Source organism: Tenrec ecaudatus, chromosome 11, assembly GCF_050624435.1.
Source record: "Tenrec ecaudatus isolate mTenEca1 chromosome 11, mTenEca1.hap1, whole genome shotgun sequence".
NCBI classification, from domain to species: Eukaryota; Metazoa; Chordata; class Mammalia; order Afrosoricida; family Tenrecidae; genus Tenrec; species Tenrec ecaudatus.
The window spans coordinates 83,733,774-83,750,094 of NC_134540.1; the positions used below are offsets into that span (position 1 = coordinate 83,733,774).

At 39.6% G+C, this 16,321-nt stretch overlaps 1 protein-coding gene and 1 non-coding gene across 2 annotated transcripts in view; one reads left to right on the plus strand and one right to left on the minus strand.

The window, feature by feature from the left end:
• Nucleotides 1–16,321, plus strand: part of CCDC138 (coiled-coil domain containing 138) — a 90,696-nt gene that overhangs the window by 59,413 nt on the left and 14,962 nt on the right. The gene's annotated exons all lie outside the window — the stretch shown is intronic.
• On the minus strand, nt 6,600–6,703 carry LOC142461918 (U6 spliceosomal RNA). Its single transcript, XR_012787086.1, has one exon. It is a non-coding gene; the product is annotated as a U6 spliceosomal RNA (small nuclear RNA).

The following is a 16,321-nucleotide window of genomic DNA, read 5'->3' on the forward strand; positions in this document are numbered from 1 at the left end:
CTGGCAGCAGCAAACACGAAGGTGCAATGCAAGAGCATTGGTAAACGTAAGGGTTGATGCTATTTGTCAATTTGGCTGGCCACTGATTCTTGGTGGTTTCGTGTTTGGGCAGTTATGTAATGGTGAAATTTTGGCATATAATGATAGAGTCGTCTTCTATTTTGTGATCTGATATGGTTAGCCTCCATTTTGCATAACATCATTTTATGGTGTTCTTAGGAACTTACCCATGTCCATAGATGAGTAATGGGGATATATATTTGTTTATTTCATATAAATGCAATCATATTGTATTTTACCTTTTCCTACTAACTTGTTTCACTAATGGTTTTGAGGTTAATTTATGTTACAGCATGCATGAGAACTTTATTTCTCTTATGATTATATAGTACTGCACAAGAAGCTCTACATATTTATCTGTTTTTCATAGTTTCAGTGACATATAACTCATATCCTATAATTCAGTGGCTTTAATAAATTTTAAAAGTCGTACATTCTTTTAGAACATTTTCTTCTTTCTGGTATTCATTTTTATTAGCTTCTCATTTCCTCCCAACTTCCCATCATAACCTGAAGAAGCTATTAATGTAGTTGCTGTGTCTATAGATTTACTGTATATACCTGAGTATAAGCTGACCCAAATATCAGCTGAGGCACCTAATTTTTCCACAAAAACTGCATAAAAATGTGGTTGTAAAACTCGGCTTATAAATGAGTATAGACGGTACCTATCCTAAATTTCACATAAGGAAAAATCACAAAGCAGAATAAAACACAGAAAAATCTTAATCCAAAAGATAGCAGAAAGTATTAAAAACTAGAACAAGTTAACAATGGGTCTGAAGGGGAAACACATGGTCAAATGTTAAATTTTAGCCAAACTGTATACACTGAATCTGCAGTAGTCCACTTTCCAATGCACTTTGTATGGGGACAAGACTGTTCACATCCCCTCGGTTAGTGGATGCAGGGAATTCACAGGCTCCTACCAGGTGCAGCCTGTGTGGATGGATTCTGGGGTTTTCACTGCCTTCCACAGCCTTAACTGGCTGTGTCTCCATGTCCAGTGAGACAAGACATTGAAAGGAGTTTTTAATTACTGAAATTACCTTTTAGACCTATACTCAGTGGTTATTCTAGGATATTATTTTTGTTTCTGAATATGTGCTTAGGTAAACACAATTGGTCCTGGTTAGTATTGCATAAAGAATCAGGAATATTTATTTACAACATTCCTAAAATAGTCTTTCATCTTTACAGTAATTATATTACATATATAATACTTTTATTTGTTGTCACTGTTGACTGCATATTTTCTATTTTTATACCTTTTTTGGTAAAATTCAGTTAAAATTCAATTAAAGGCAATTAAAGGGCAGCTTTTATATTTTTCCTTGGCAGTTGACTCCTTTTTCAAACATACTGATATTGGGCAGAACAGAATGTTTCTCTTGGGAATGTGAGGCTTATCTCATTGGTGATAAGGGGTGGAGGAGGCTGAAGACATACCGTTTCTTGCCCTCACTCTAAGTTCTTGAGATTCACAAGGTTCTGGACGTTTCTAGAGCATTATTCAAACCACCTTCATAAAATTCCACCTCTGTTCCCTGTTGAAGGATCACACTTGGCTTGTTGGTGGATGTTAAAACACTTGGCTTGTTGATGGATATTGCATTAGATATAGGAACATCAGAAACACGCTACCAGCCCTGGGCCACTGCTGGACTTCACTTAACCTTGTGAGGTCTACAGGTCCATTCTGTGAGGCACAGTCAGAATAGAGTCAACCCAGTCTCAGATCCCTGCTTTTGCTGGTCTTTTTCTGGAGTGCAGGTTTCTCCAGGCAGCTCTTATCTCCCAACTTGTCCCAGTGTGACCCTGCATCTTTCCTACTCCCCAGCTCTTTGTGCCCCCTTTTCTCATGCCCGGGCCACTGCCTTATGCTCACAACATTATATTGAACTGGCACACCGACCGTGGTCGCATGCCTGAGACCACAGCATTGCTGATATGAAACCTTTGGATGGACAGGCAGTGTCCCCACAGTCCCTTTTCAGCTGATGTGTACAAGGCAGTCTCTGGGAGCTTCAGTATATAATGTTTGGAAGTTGAGGACTGCCTGTTTAGATATATTACTTGAAGTTTTATCATCAGCTGGTGAAAGTAGGTTAAAAAACATTCTCTGAATCATTTCTTAAAATCCCATTGCTATATTGCTTTTAGGTTTTCTTCATTTTCTTTAAAGTAGATTTTAATCATCAAATTTCTTTCATCAGAGTGAAGAGTTTGGTGTTTGAAATTGTAGTGGGATTATAACAATATTAAAAAAAAGAGCCGTCAAACCATGATTTAGTTTATCCCCAAAGCCCGTTCATTCAGCCAGCAAAGCAAAACGCAGACTATTTCAACATCTGAATTTGTGATATTTCCAAAACTTGTTTACATGTTTAATTTAAACCCAGCGAACCTATTTTCCTAGAAATCGTATGTGCTAGTCACGTAGTACTGCTGTAACTCAGTGCTACAGTGATATGACTTTAAATAGCAGAAGTAAATTTCTCAGAGTCATAGAGACTAAAAGTCTAAATTTGCATTTCACCTTGGTCACTCTCTTCCTTGTTGTTATCCCCGGGTTGATAGCCCTTGCTTCTTGGGCATTGCTTGGATTATAGGCAGTCCTCATATGCCCTGTCTTTCTCGGATTGTCTGTGTACTCTGGTCTTTTGTTTCCTTCAATTTAATTGGGAGCTCTTTAAAGTTCTTATCACAATCCATACATCCATCCATTGTGTCAAGCACATTTGTACAGATGTTGTCATCATCATTTTTCAAAACATTTTCTTTCAACTTGAGCCATGGTTCTCAGCTCATTTTCCCCCCTCTCCCCCTTTCTCCCTCATGAACCCTTGATGATTTAGAAATTATTATTTTTTTCATGTCTTACACTGACCACTGTCTCCCTTCACCCATTTTTTTGTTGTTCGTCTCCCTGGGAGGGGGTTATATGTCAATCATTGTGATCCGTTTCCCCTTTCTCCCCCACCTTCCCCTTAGCTTCCTGGTATCACTACTCTCATTATTGGTCCTGAGGGTTATGTCTGTCCTCGATTCCCTGTGTTTTCAGCTCTTATTTGTATCCATGTACATCTCTGGTCTAGCCGGATTTGTAAGGTAGAATTGGGGTCATGATAGTGGGGGTGGGGAGGAAGCATTAAAGAACTAGAGGAAAGTAGTATGTTTTATTGGTGCTATACTGCACCCTGACTGGCTCATCTCTTCCTTGTGACCCTCTGTAAGAGGGTGTTCAGTCTTGTACAGATGGGCTTTGGGTCTCCACTCCTCCCTCCCCTCTCATTCACATTGATAGGATTTGTTGTGCTCTTTGCTCCCTGACACCTCATGATCACACAGGGCGGTGTGCTAGTATTCTGATTCTGGTTTTACAACTTCAAAGTGATTAGGTTTAGGATCCACCCTACTTTTATTATGGGTTCATTAACTTAAGAAAAGATCCCACTTTTCAAATGTTTTAATTGCTATAGGTATGAGGCTAGGAATTCAACACGTATTCTGAAGGACACAGTTCAACCCATAAAAAACTGTAGGTTTCTTGACTAGATGAACAAAATGGTACTACTAGACTTCCTTATATACTTCTCTTTCCCTTAACAAAGACCTAAGTATTTATAATTTTAATATTTAATCCTGCTGATCACTCTGAGAAAAGTTTCAGGCTATATGATGAAACTGAGATAGACATTTCAGTATTTGTACTGATCATTAGAGAATCTAAGTAGAAGACTGCCTTTATATCTTTTTTTAAATTAAATCATTTTATTGGTGGCTTTTACAGCTATATGACATTGCACACATCAATTGGATCAAGTATATTTGTGCATATGATACCATCTTCATTTCTAAAACATTTTCTACTTGAGCCCTTGGTATAAGCTCCTCTTTTTTCCCCTCCCTCCCCGAACTTCCCAGGGTTTAGCTCTTTTAAGGTTATTATTAATTAACAAGAATGGGAAATGGTAATTCTTAATCCAATTTTTTACTTTAACTGATAGTTTTTTTTGGTATGTGTGTATCTTTACATATGTGTGTGTTAAATGAATAGAACAAAATCTTTTTCCTTAAAAGAGAGTTTATTAAAATGGAGTTAAATGATGTAGTAATATTAAATCAATGGATTATTAATATTGCTGTGCTTCTGCTCTGCCTTCTCTAACTTTTTTGGGATAAGATTTTAAATCCCTCAGTTGTTAGCATCACTAGTCCAAAACTGGGTCTTTCATCTATGGAGTGTTGAAGAGATGTTTGGTTATTGTAACAGGACGTTGAAAGGGCTTCCTTATACCTAATCTCATAGCCAATAGGATTCCAAATTGAGAGTGAGACAAATCTTCCTCTTCAGACTGTATAGTGGGGATGAACAGCTACCTGCTCCATGACCCTCATCCTCCCACTTCAGTAGATGGAGTTGAGAGAATGAGGGAGAGGCTGATGAAAAGAGGTATTTGTAGTAGCTGCGCCGAACTAGACTAAACATTTGAGTCAGTATTGCAGCTTAGTGAATTTTAAGAGATAGGAAAAGACTAAAATAAAGACGTTTGTGTGTATTTGTGGAGGTATGGGACGGAAAAGCATGGGTCCAGCTTGTTCAAAATATAGATTACAAATTAATGAAATATTTATTGCTTCCTTCTGTTTATGTCCTTGGCTTTATTGGCATAGTCCCACTCAGATGTAAAAATTCCCCAATCAATTAGGAATATAAAAAGAATAAAATTTAAATACAGTTTATTTGAGAGATTTTCACCTTTATAGACCAAAGACTCATTCTCCATGCTCAGTCTACATAAACCCAACTGTTCAGTAATTCATCCAGTGAATTTCCCTGATGGCACCCCTATAGTGAGGGGCGATGCATAGCAACCCTGCGTCCGCCAGGATGAAACGCCGCCTGCTTCTGCGCCATCTCACAGTTGTTCTTATGTTTGGTCCATTGTTGCACCCACTGGGTCAAAGCATCTTGTCGAGGACCTTCCCCCTTTTCGCTGCTTCTCTACTTTACCAAGCAGATTGTCAATCTCTAGGGACTGATCTCTCCTGACAACATGTCCAGAGCACGTGAGATGAAGTCTCACCATCCTTACTTCTAAGGAGCATTCTGGTTGTACTTCTTCCAAGACAGATCTGTTTGTTCTTTTGGCAGTCCGTCCATCCATCCACTGTGTCAAGCATATTTGTACGTATGCTGCCATCATCATTTTCTTTCTTTTTTAAAAAAAATCATTTTATTGGTGCTTGTACAACTCTATCACAAGCCATACATCCATCCACTGTGTCAAGCACATTTGTACATTTGTTGCCCTCATTATTCTCAAAATATTTGCTTTCTACTTGAGTCCTTGGTATCAGCTCCTCATTTTTTCCCTTTCTTCCCAGTCCCTCCCTCATGAACCCTTGATAATTTTAAATTATTATTTTTTCATTCTCACACTGTCCAATGCCTCCCTTTACCCCCTGTCTGTTGTCCATCTCCCTGCGAGGGGATTATAGGTAGGTCATTGTGATCTGTTTCCTCTTTCTCCCCCCACCTTCCCCTTCCCCTACTAGTATGGCTAGTATTGGTCCCGAGGAGTTTAACTGTCCTGTATTCTTTGTGTTTCCAGCTATTATGTGTGCCCATGTACCTGCTCTGGTCTAGCCAGATTTGCAAGGTAGAATTAGGGTCATGATAATGGGGGGAGGAAGTATTAAAGAACCAGAGGAAAGCTGTATGTTTCATCTGTGTTATACTGCACCATGACTGACCCGTCTTCTCCCAACGACCCTTTGGTAACTGGATGTCCAATTGACTACAGATTGGCTTTGGACTTCTACTCTGTACTACCCCCTCATTCACATTATGATTTTTTTGCATTGGGTCTTGGATGCCTGATCCCGTCAGCACCTTGTGATTTCACAGGCTGGTGTGCTTCTTCCATGTAGGCTTTGTTGCTTCTGAGCTAGATGGCCGCTTGTTTACCTTCAAGCCTTTCAGACCCCAGATGCTATATCTTTTGATAGCCGGGCACCATCAGCTTTCTTCACCACTTTTGCTTATTCAACCGCTTTGTCTTCAGTGATTGTGTCGGGAAGGTGAGCATCATGGAATGCCAGTTTAATAGAACAAAGTGTTCTTGTGTTGAGGGAGTACTTGAGTAGAGGCCCAATGTCCATCTGCTACCTTAATACTAAACCTATAAATATATGTACATAGATCTATTTCCCCAGTCATATATAAATATATTTACATATATGTACATGCCTGTATTTAGTGCTCTATAAATGCCCTTTGCCTCTTAGTTCTTTCCTCTATTTCCTTTTACTTTCCTCTTGTCATTGGAGGACTCATGAATTTTATAACAATCCATCATTCAATAGTTTTAAGCACATTTGAATGTTTGTTGCCATCAACATTTTCAAAACAATTTCTTTCTACTTGAGCCCTTGGTATCAGCTTCTCTCCCCACCCCCCCTCTGTCTACCACCTTCCCAGCTTTTTGGATCCTTGATCAATTATATATATATATATATATATATTTTTTTTTTTTCATATGGAACTCTTCACGAATTTGCGTGTCATCCTTGTGCAGGGGCCATGCTAATCTCTGTATCATTCCAATTTTAGTATATGTGCTGCCGAAGTGAGCACCAATTATATATTATTGTTATTTCTTTATATTCTTATTGTTATTTCATGTCTTACAATGTCCATTGTCTCTCTTCACCCACTTTTCTGTTATTCATCCTCCTGGGGGTTTGTTTTGTTTTTAAAGTTTCACAGTAATACCGCATTTTAGTGAATGTTTATATTAATATAATCTGGATGTAGGGAGTCAGTAGCTGTGTTAGACAGGGTTCTCTAGAGAGATAAAACCAGTTTGCTGATAATTATATAAATATATATTTATAAAGATAGATATATAACACAAGAAATGAACAGTTGAATTATAAACAGGTATATAATATAAGAAGTGAACAGTTAAATTATAAAGCAGTACAAATGGCTCAGTGTGACTCACTCCCGTGAGAGAGTTGTGAGACACTGTCAGTCCTTCAAGTCTTGAGGGCCACCGGGTAGTCCTCTGTAGAGAGAGCTAGGCTATCCCAGCACAGGCAGCAAACAGAAAAGCAGGTCACCAACTGTCAGCCAGGTCACCAACTGTCAGTCCCCAGCTCAAGACATGTACATTCCAATCGTGTGGTCTTAAAGGGGCCTCAGCTTACAGCAACACAGCCCACTGGCTAGGCGTCCCACAGGTAGTGTAGCCTGTAAATTGAGGCACAGAACAAGCAAGGCAGCCACACACTGGTCCGATGATCAAAGAGCACGAGACAAGAAAGGTGAGGCTCACCGAGCCATTGATCTCTTCTGCCCTTCAATTAATCCCACTTGTGTTTATCTGCCAGGCTGGCACAATAAACTATCTCATTAGCGCCACCCCTTTTTTTTCATACTTGCTACTGAAAGTAACATGTAGTTGTGATTGACTGTGTCTTTGGGTAATTTTTATCAAGTTGAAGACATGAAAATTCTCCATCAAGCTAATGATAGGAGCGTAGGTCAAATATTATGACTTGATAGAAGCATTGAAAAAATGGTTTTTAAGAGTTAATTCAGACATTGTGGAAGATCCCGTGGATTATCCATGATCATTCATGACTCTTCTCCCTCATCAGCTTCCATTCTAGAGACTAAAATCTTTCTGTTTGACCCTTTCTTAGTCCGGTGTAGCCATAGGACAGACTTGTTGTAATTGAGGTGGAAGTTGGACGTCTCTTGAGGAATGTTTTGCTTTTTCCACAGAGGACATAGAGAAAATGGGCCCTGTCCCTACATCTTGCTCTCCTTGCTTTTGACTTTTTCAGAGTCTTTGACTCAGGTTGTAGCATGAAGATGAAGTCAAGTATATTTCATTAAGCCACCACACGTTAGGTTTTTTGCAACCCTGACTGAGCCCTGGTGGCGTAGTGGGTTACACAGTGGGCTGCATTTGAACCTGCCAGCAGCTCTGTGGGGCAAAGATGAGGCTTTCTGTTCCCGCAGAGACTTACGGCCTCGGAAACCCTAGAGAGCAGTTATGCTTTGCTGTAGGGTTGCTATGAGTTGGAATCATCTCAACGGCAGTGAGTTTTGACTGAAAATATGCATAAACAAATTTTCTAAGCTAACCATTTATACTTTATTTTTGGAGTAGATTTCATTTTTACTTTAAAAACATTCCGAGTTTTGTTGGAGCCTTCTCCTAGACAGATGGAATGTGCTCATTAAAAATTCAACCAAAGAAGGTACATTACAATGTCTTTTTAAAAATTGCCAGACATTTTATCTGTTAGAAAGAACCCTGTTCAGGTGAGGTGAGGAACCTTGCTGGTGGAGTGGTTGCGAGCTTGGGTGCAAACGACGGTTAGTGTTTGAATCCACCAGTCAGGCAGCCCTGCGCGCGAGGGAAGCGCGACGGTTAGTTTCCTTGCCCGTGACCGACCGCCTCCGTAACCCGGTGGGGCCCTGCTAGTTGGTCCTGCAGGGACTTCCAGCGACTCAGGGAGAACGGTGTTGTTTCGGTTACACACGGAAACATCTTTCTCTGCGTCTGTTCTGTTGAAAAGATAGCAAAAGGTTGAGATGGCTGGAACTATTTTATAGACATAGGAGCTTACTATATGCTATTTAATTAAGCTAACAGATGAAACATGAAATGAATGTGAGTCATAAAATAAAAAAATCTGAAGGTTCCAATCCCTGAGTTTGTGTTTTAATACCATGTTTGCGTGGTAGACGGTGCCGGCTGGCCTCTAGGCGCGAGCGCGTAAGCCATTGGCACTGGTACGTGTTCCATTTCTCCTTCCTACACTTTCCCGCGTTTTTTGGTTGTTAGTATTTTTATAGTGTCACAGCTTATATATTCTGTCTGTGATCACAGTATATAAAGGTACTTTCTACTAGTTTTTCTCGTTATTTTCCTTTATTGAAGTTTTGTATTTAATTATATCCACTGCTCAAGACCAGTGTTTTTACTTCGACCTTTCCATCTCTGTGCCCTGCATTTTGAATGATCGCTTCATTCCCTTTTGTCCTATACCCAGCCCCCCTCCTTTTTAGAAGTACGAGGGCTTCTGGGCCATGCCATCTTTGGCCTGTGGCTTTTATACTTAAACGGATGCTAACTGGGTATAGACTGTTTAGGTCACCGTTTTCATTCATTCATCCCTTTGTAAACATTGCTTCTTGGTCTTCAGGCATTCACTGTCGCTGCAGAGAAGTCAGAGGGCAGCCTTCTTTTCCCTCCTTTCAAGGTGACTCACTATTTTGCTTGGGTAGCTGGTGAATAGTTTGTCTTTGGAGTTCAGCAGTGTAACTAGAGGAGAGAGTCAGCAAAAAAGAGGAAGATCTCAATAAGATGTACTGACACTGTGGCTGCAACCATGAGCTTAAACAGAGCCGTGATTGTGAGGATGGCACAGGATTGTGTAGTGTTTTGTTCTGTTGTTCACGGGGTTTCTGTGGGTCAGAACCGATTCGATGGCACTTAACAACAACAACAATTTAACCAGGCTCTATCTTGGTGTTCAATAACGTCACTAGAGTCGGTGTTATTAAGTGGGATAACTCATGATGTCACTACCAATGCCCCTCTCCACTCCCCTACCCCTGTCCCACACAAACTTGGACAGAATCCTTAGTAATGCTTTTCATAAGTTTTCATCATGAGGACCTGTAGGCTGTGTTAAGATGTGTATTATTCCAGCATTCCTGTGGCAGCTATTCTGTTCTATCTTGCTTATTCTTGTTTATATCAGTGTTTATCTCAGAGGTGCATCGCCATTGAGGGCTCACTGTCATGAAGCTGTGTTTTGTGTTTCTTTGTTTTGTATTAAATGATGACCCAGGGAAAGCAAATATAACAACGGTTGGAGTGAAATGGGGAATTTTAGAGTGGAGGGGAGATAAGAGGGAGCTGATGTCAAATCCAGGAAGGAAAAGTATGTTTGGAGACTGATTAGGGAAGCAATTGTATAATTAGGTCTGACATGATTTAATTATGGAGTGATATGACATATATATTAACTCCCAAGTTACAGCAAATTAAAAAACAACAACAACAAATATATTCATCCAGAAATGGGTTTTGGGCTCACACTTAAGTCCTAGCTTCTACTTAAGAACAATCAGTTCTTACATCATGGCCCTGTGCAATACTCACCTTCATGAAATGATCACTGAAGATTGGGTACTGTGGCAAAGGGGTGAAGAAAGTAGATGGTGCCCAGCTGTCTATCTAGCCGGAATAGTGTCTGGTCTTAAAGGTTTGTATTCAAAGAAGCAGCCATGTAAGTGAGGAGTCAACTAAGTCCACAGGGAAGAAGCACACCTGCTTGTGTGATCCAAAGATGACAATTACCCAATTTCTTGAGGGGTTTATCTGACCTGGATTCTATGTGTCGTGAGCTCATATCTGTATCAGTGTACATGCTCTGGTCTAGCCAGAACTGAAAGGCAAGACTGGGGTCTTGATACTGGGGGGTAAGGAAGCCTCAAAGAACCAGACAAATACTGTGTTTCATCGGTGCTATCTATACTGCTCCCTGGTTGACTCATCCCTTCCTTGTGACCCTTCTGTGAGGAGATGTCCTATTATCTACATATGGGTTTGGGGTCTCTGCTTCTGCCCCCCTCATTCTTACACAACTCATTTTAAAGACGATTTAACCTATAAATCAAAAGGGGGTAATGCTCAAAAAATGATTGTACATTTCTCCTTGATATGATTGAACAATTGAATATTGAATTGTACAACATGTAAATTATGTGCCAATAAAATTGTTGGGATAAATGTAGTGAGTATAGTTGTAAATTACTTTTGTGAAGTCTTTCTACATGGAATTATAATTCCTTATTATGATATTAACATCCAAGTGGAAGTCTTTTTAATGTTTTCCCTCCTTTTCCTTTAAATACAGCTTCATGCTGAAAAAAATTATTGGTACAGTTCACAAATATTAATTACCATTGTATTTTAGCTAAAATGGTGAAAATTTGACAAAACCGGAGCCTAGTAAACACACAGAAACAGAAGAAGCAGGCTTGTAGCACACGCAGATAAAATCATGGAGTCCCATGTGTTCCTGGAAGTGGTTCTACATGAGAGCTCTGACTGGAACACATGGGAAGACTCAAAGAGTCACTTGGCTTCCAGTCTCAGCCTTGTAGCTCTGTTGATACCTGTGCACTGGACTCACCAAAAATGTGGTGTTGTTTTCATTCGCTCTAGGAATATTTTTGCTAAAAAATCTGAAGCTGCACAGACTATCACTGTTGTCGTCCCCCCGCCGTCCCCACCCAGTGTCACCGGTGTGGTTTGCACCCCCACAGTTCCTTGCTGACACCTCTGTTGGTATTGAATATTCACGTCAGGTTTTCCTTGAGTTATGATTGTGCTCATTCAATATGCAGATTTGGCTCTTTATTTCAAATAAAATTTCTGATCAATGTCATAATTTTTTTTCCTATTTGGCACACCAATTATCCTTGTTCGGGAAATTCTTCATGATCTTCTGTTGCTTAGTTTCTGTGTAGTTGCTCTTATCTCTGCTATGTTTATTCCATAGCATAAGGAATTAACCAGGTTATCCCATAGCATATGGAATTATTCCAGGTTTTGTTAATTTTTTGTCTTATTCTGGTGGTTTATTCTCTGGTTTCAGGTGGAAGTTTTGTTTTTTTTTTTAACATTTTATTAGGGACTCATACAGCTCTTATAACAATCCATACATATACATACATCAATTTTATGAAGCACAGCTGTACATTCTTTGCCCTAATCATTTTCAAAGCATTTGCTCTCCACTTAAGCCCTGTGCATCAAGTCCTCTTTTTTCCCCTCCCTCCCCGCACCCCCCTCCCTCATGAGTCCTTGATAATTTATAGATTATTGCTTTGTCATATCTTGCCCTATCTGGCTTCTCCCTTCACCCCCTTTTGTGTTGTCTGTCCCCCAGGGAGGAGGTCACATGTAGATCCTTGTAATCGGTTCCAGGTTTTTAATGATCATCTGTTTCCAGCTATATCATTTCTATTTCTTGATGTCTGCAATTTATTTGCTCTTTAACAGTGCTTTTTGCATTTTCTCTCTCTGCCTGTTGGTGTGTCACCTCATCCCGTTGTTCAGACTCTTGTCTTGGATGTATTAGCGTATTGCCTAGCCAGGTTCTTATTAGATTATTCTAGAACACAAAACTCCTCTGGAAAGTGTCTCCTGTGCTTTGAATGATGTCCTTTTAATTTGGCACGCTGTATGTGCTTCCTGCCTCTCCTTTTCATTGAATAATTGATGCCTGGACTCTGTTTTCCAGGTTGCCATGCTGTTTCTGTTCCCTGCAGACTTTCTGTATGTCCTGACGGAGCGTGAGGGCCTTCTGCAGTCCATACTTCTGTCTGTCTCTCTCTGGAGCTATCGTTTGAGAGCTAGTCTCCTTAACACAAACTATGTTGCTGCTGCTCTTTTCCCTCCTTTTTATAGTCGGTGGCGTTAACAAGGACTGTGTTCTCATTTCTGAGATTTTTGCTAAATGTCTTATTTGGATGTGTTTTACTCATTTAGGAAGGTGGGAAGTGTGAGAATCTTTTCTTGTGGAGAAATCTGTTGGACTTCCAGCTGGCTCTCCAGTGTAATGCGCAGGCCTGGTCCATTATGTTTAAATGGCTCTGCCCTCCAGTCAGAAGAGTGAAAAGATGGTAATAGCCCTTAGTTGGTTCTTCTCTAAGTTGGAGGATATCCTAAGAATTCTTAATATTTGATCAACTCCACCAGTGTATCTACATGGGGAGAGGGTTGTCACAGTGCACTGGGAGCCAGCCCCTACTTCTCATTAGTCTTCTTTAGAATTTTCTGTTTCCACCCCAGGATATTTGCCATTCGTATTTTTAAGTTTATGACACTGAGTTTTGCCACTTTCTGTTTGTGTTCAGGCTTTTGCAGGTAAGGCTTTTAAAAAAAAAACAGTTTTTGATCCATGTTACTAAGTATTAGAAGAGAGAAATTCTCTCCAGAATATTTATCTCATCAATTTGATGTAGAAATCAGTGAAGACATGTCATTCATGCTCTGTGATTCATCCAGTGTGACATGCACTGTAGGTCCTCACGTATTTTCCTCTTGTGCTATGTCAGTTTAGAGCCCTCGTAGTACCGTAGGGGGAAATGTGGACTGATCATGGCAAGGTTGGTGGTTCAAACTCACCAATAGCTCCTCTGGAGGAAAAGGAAGCTGTCCGCTCTCATAAAGATTGACAGCCTCGGAAAGCCTACATAAGGTCGGAACAGACTTGCTGACAGTGGGGAAGAGACTGTTCATGTTTATTCAACTTGAAATTCTATGCTTTTAAAAAATACAGTTTAAAAAAAAATACAGTTTATTGGAAAACTACTATAGATGAAATGTTTAAATGGCATTATTTCAGCCATATAAATTTAGCAGAACATATACAACCTCAGAATTTTTATTTCACAAATTTAAGAGATATTAGAAATCAAACCAGCAACTTCTTTGCGTTTTTAATATGTTGCCGTATGAGGTGGTCCCCCCCCCAATAAAAAACACACCCCAAACAATAACAATCGGAATTGCACTGGGCTAGGCGGGGCAGAACTTTCATAGTAAGTAATACACATTTTCCCTGCTAGGCGAGCATCAAGCAGCTCGCTCTGAGTTAGTGCACCCAGTGGTGTTGCCTGGGAAGGTGCTCTCTGGTCACAGTGCATTTTTTCATGAAAGCAGTTTTGCTCGAACCTTGTTTATTGTGATGGCCGATTGAAGAGAACAGTGTGCGGCTGTGAAATTTTGTGTCCTGCTCAGGAACAATGCCACAGAAACTGTTGTGATGTTGCATACAGCTTATAAGGACAAAGCTATGGGAAAAACTCAAGTGTGTGAGTGGTTTCCTCATTTCAAATAAGGTGGAATGTCGACTGATGGCAAACCTCGTTCTAGGTGTGGCCAACTTCCCAACGGATGAAAATGTTAATTCAGCTCAGCTGGAGTTTGTTCCATCAGGTCATTCCATTAACCTGCTATCTGACAATGTTTAGGATTTTCCCTGGAGATTTTTGTGATAATCTTTAAATCCAGGTGTTTTGTTCATGTGAAGACCTGATTTGTAGGTAGAGTATATAAATGAACACACACGGTCTCTCGTTTTGCAGTACAAGCAAGCAATATCATTTTCTTATTGATTGTAGGCTTTTAAATGGAAAATGTTGGTTTTTCAGCTTGCAGGTATTTAAGAACAATCAATGAATGATCTCTCTGGTAATGACTTATGATTGTTCTTTGCCTACTGATTTTAGTTCTGCTAGCCTCGGAACATAATTACTGTCTCGTTCCCAGTGTACTGAAGTCATATGTCTCAGATCCAAAGTAGAAAACTGTTGACAGTTGTTTAAGAAAGTTGCACTAATTTAATGACTACATTTTCAATGTTATTTGTAGACTATGTATGCTGTATCTGTAACCTAAATTTTCAGTCTTTAATAAAATTTTGGCTGATATCTCTAGCATCCATCTATCTATCTATCTATCTATCTATCTATCTATCTAAAACCTATTGCTGCCAAGTTAATTTGGGCTCATAGAAACCCTATAGCACCTATAGTGGACAGAATCGAACTTCCCCCAGAATTTTCAAGGCTATGATCTTTATGAAAGCTGACTGCCATGTCTTTTCTCCTACAGAGGAGCATGTGGATTTGAACCCTTGACCCCTTGGTTAGCTGCCAAGCCTATTAACTACGGCGCTACCAGCACCTTGAGTATATGTACATACGCATGTCGACTATAATGTCTTATTTTGACTTTCGAGTAATAAATGGAAGCATGTACCTCACAACAGTTCCTACTTTACTGAGTCAAAGAGCAGCTTATCTATCATCACCATGAGGCACAAGCTTTTATAGTATCCTATATATCTCATGGTTTAAAATCTGGAAAGATGTATGTTGGAGCTGTATCTCTTCGCCATACTCTTTCGATCTGTAAACTGAGCAAAGAATAAGAGAAACTGGACTACATGAAGGAGAATATGCAACATCAGGATTAGTGGAAGACTTATTAACAGCTTTTGCTATTCAAACTTGCTTGCTGAAAGTGAAGAGGACTTGAAATATTTCCCGATTAAAGAGCAGAGCCTTCGGTATGGGGTACAACTCAGCATACAGAAAGCAAACGTCCTCATAACTGGACTAATAACAGCATCGTGAGAAGAGAGAGAAGACTGAAGTTGTCAAGAATTTCATTTCACTCGGCTCCGTGCTCAATGCCCAGGGAAGCAGCAGCGAGGACTTCAAATGACGTATTGCACTGGGCAATTGTGAGGATGGCGCGGGACCGGACGACGTTCGTTCTGTTGCACTTAATGTCGCTGCGAGTCAACACTAGCTTGGCAGCACCCGACAACAAAAGTATATTTCCAAAACAAAACAAAACATATTTCACAAGAAGTGTATCCATACTAATAATTTCTGTCAGCTGCTCATGCTATAGCTAATCTTAATTACGGAGTATCATATGGCAAACTAAGTCAAGACCACCCATATGCAGACTACTGTTGTAAAAGGAATGAGCTTGCCTTTTCTTTCTACTGCATGACTGTATGTAATGGGCGTATGGTTTCTGTGTCATGCTCTGTAACTAGCACATGTAATTTTGAATTTTCAATCGTCAGAATGTTCCTCTGAACTTATTTATTTATGTTAGACTTTGTTGCTTTCATAGTTGTTCTTAATCAGTAGACTATTAAGATACCCACACATAAGTCTTTCAAGCTGTGCTTATGGATTCAAGAAGTACAGTGGAAGCAAAGCTGTCATATTTTTATGGCATTTATAATTCCTAACTCCTATTTCTGGATTTCAAATAAAGAGATATATACATACACAAATATATATACTTATAGATTTATCTTGACCTGTTTATCTACATTTATTTATTTTAGAACATTTTCTTCATTCTCGTACTCATTGTTATTAACTCCTCATTTCCCCCCAACCTCCCCTCCCAAGGAACCATCAATTCAGTTACTATCTTTATAGATTTACCTATCCCAGATTTCATATACAAGCAAACATTTAAACCAAACAACAAAACCTAACAATAGCAAAACATAAAAACCTCAATTAAAAAGCAGAATATATTAAAAACTAGAACAAACCAATAGATCATAAAGGAGATAAGATGATAAGGTGCTAAATTTTAACATAACTGCATCTGCAACA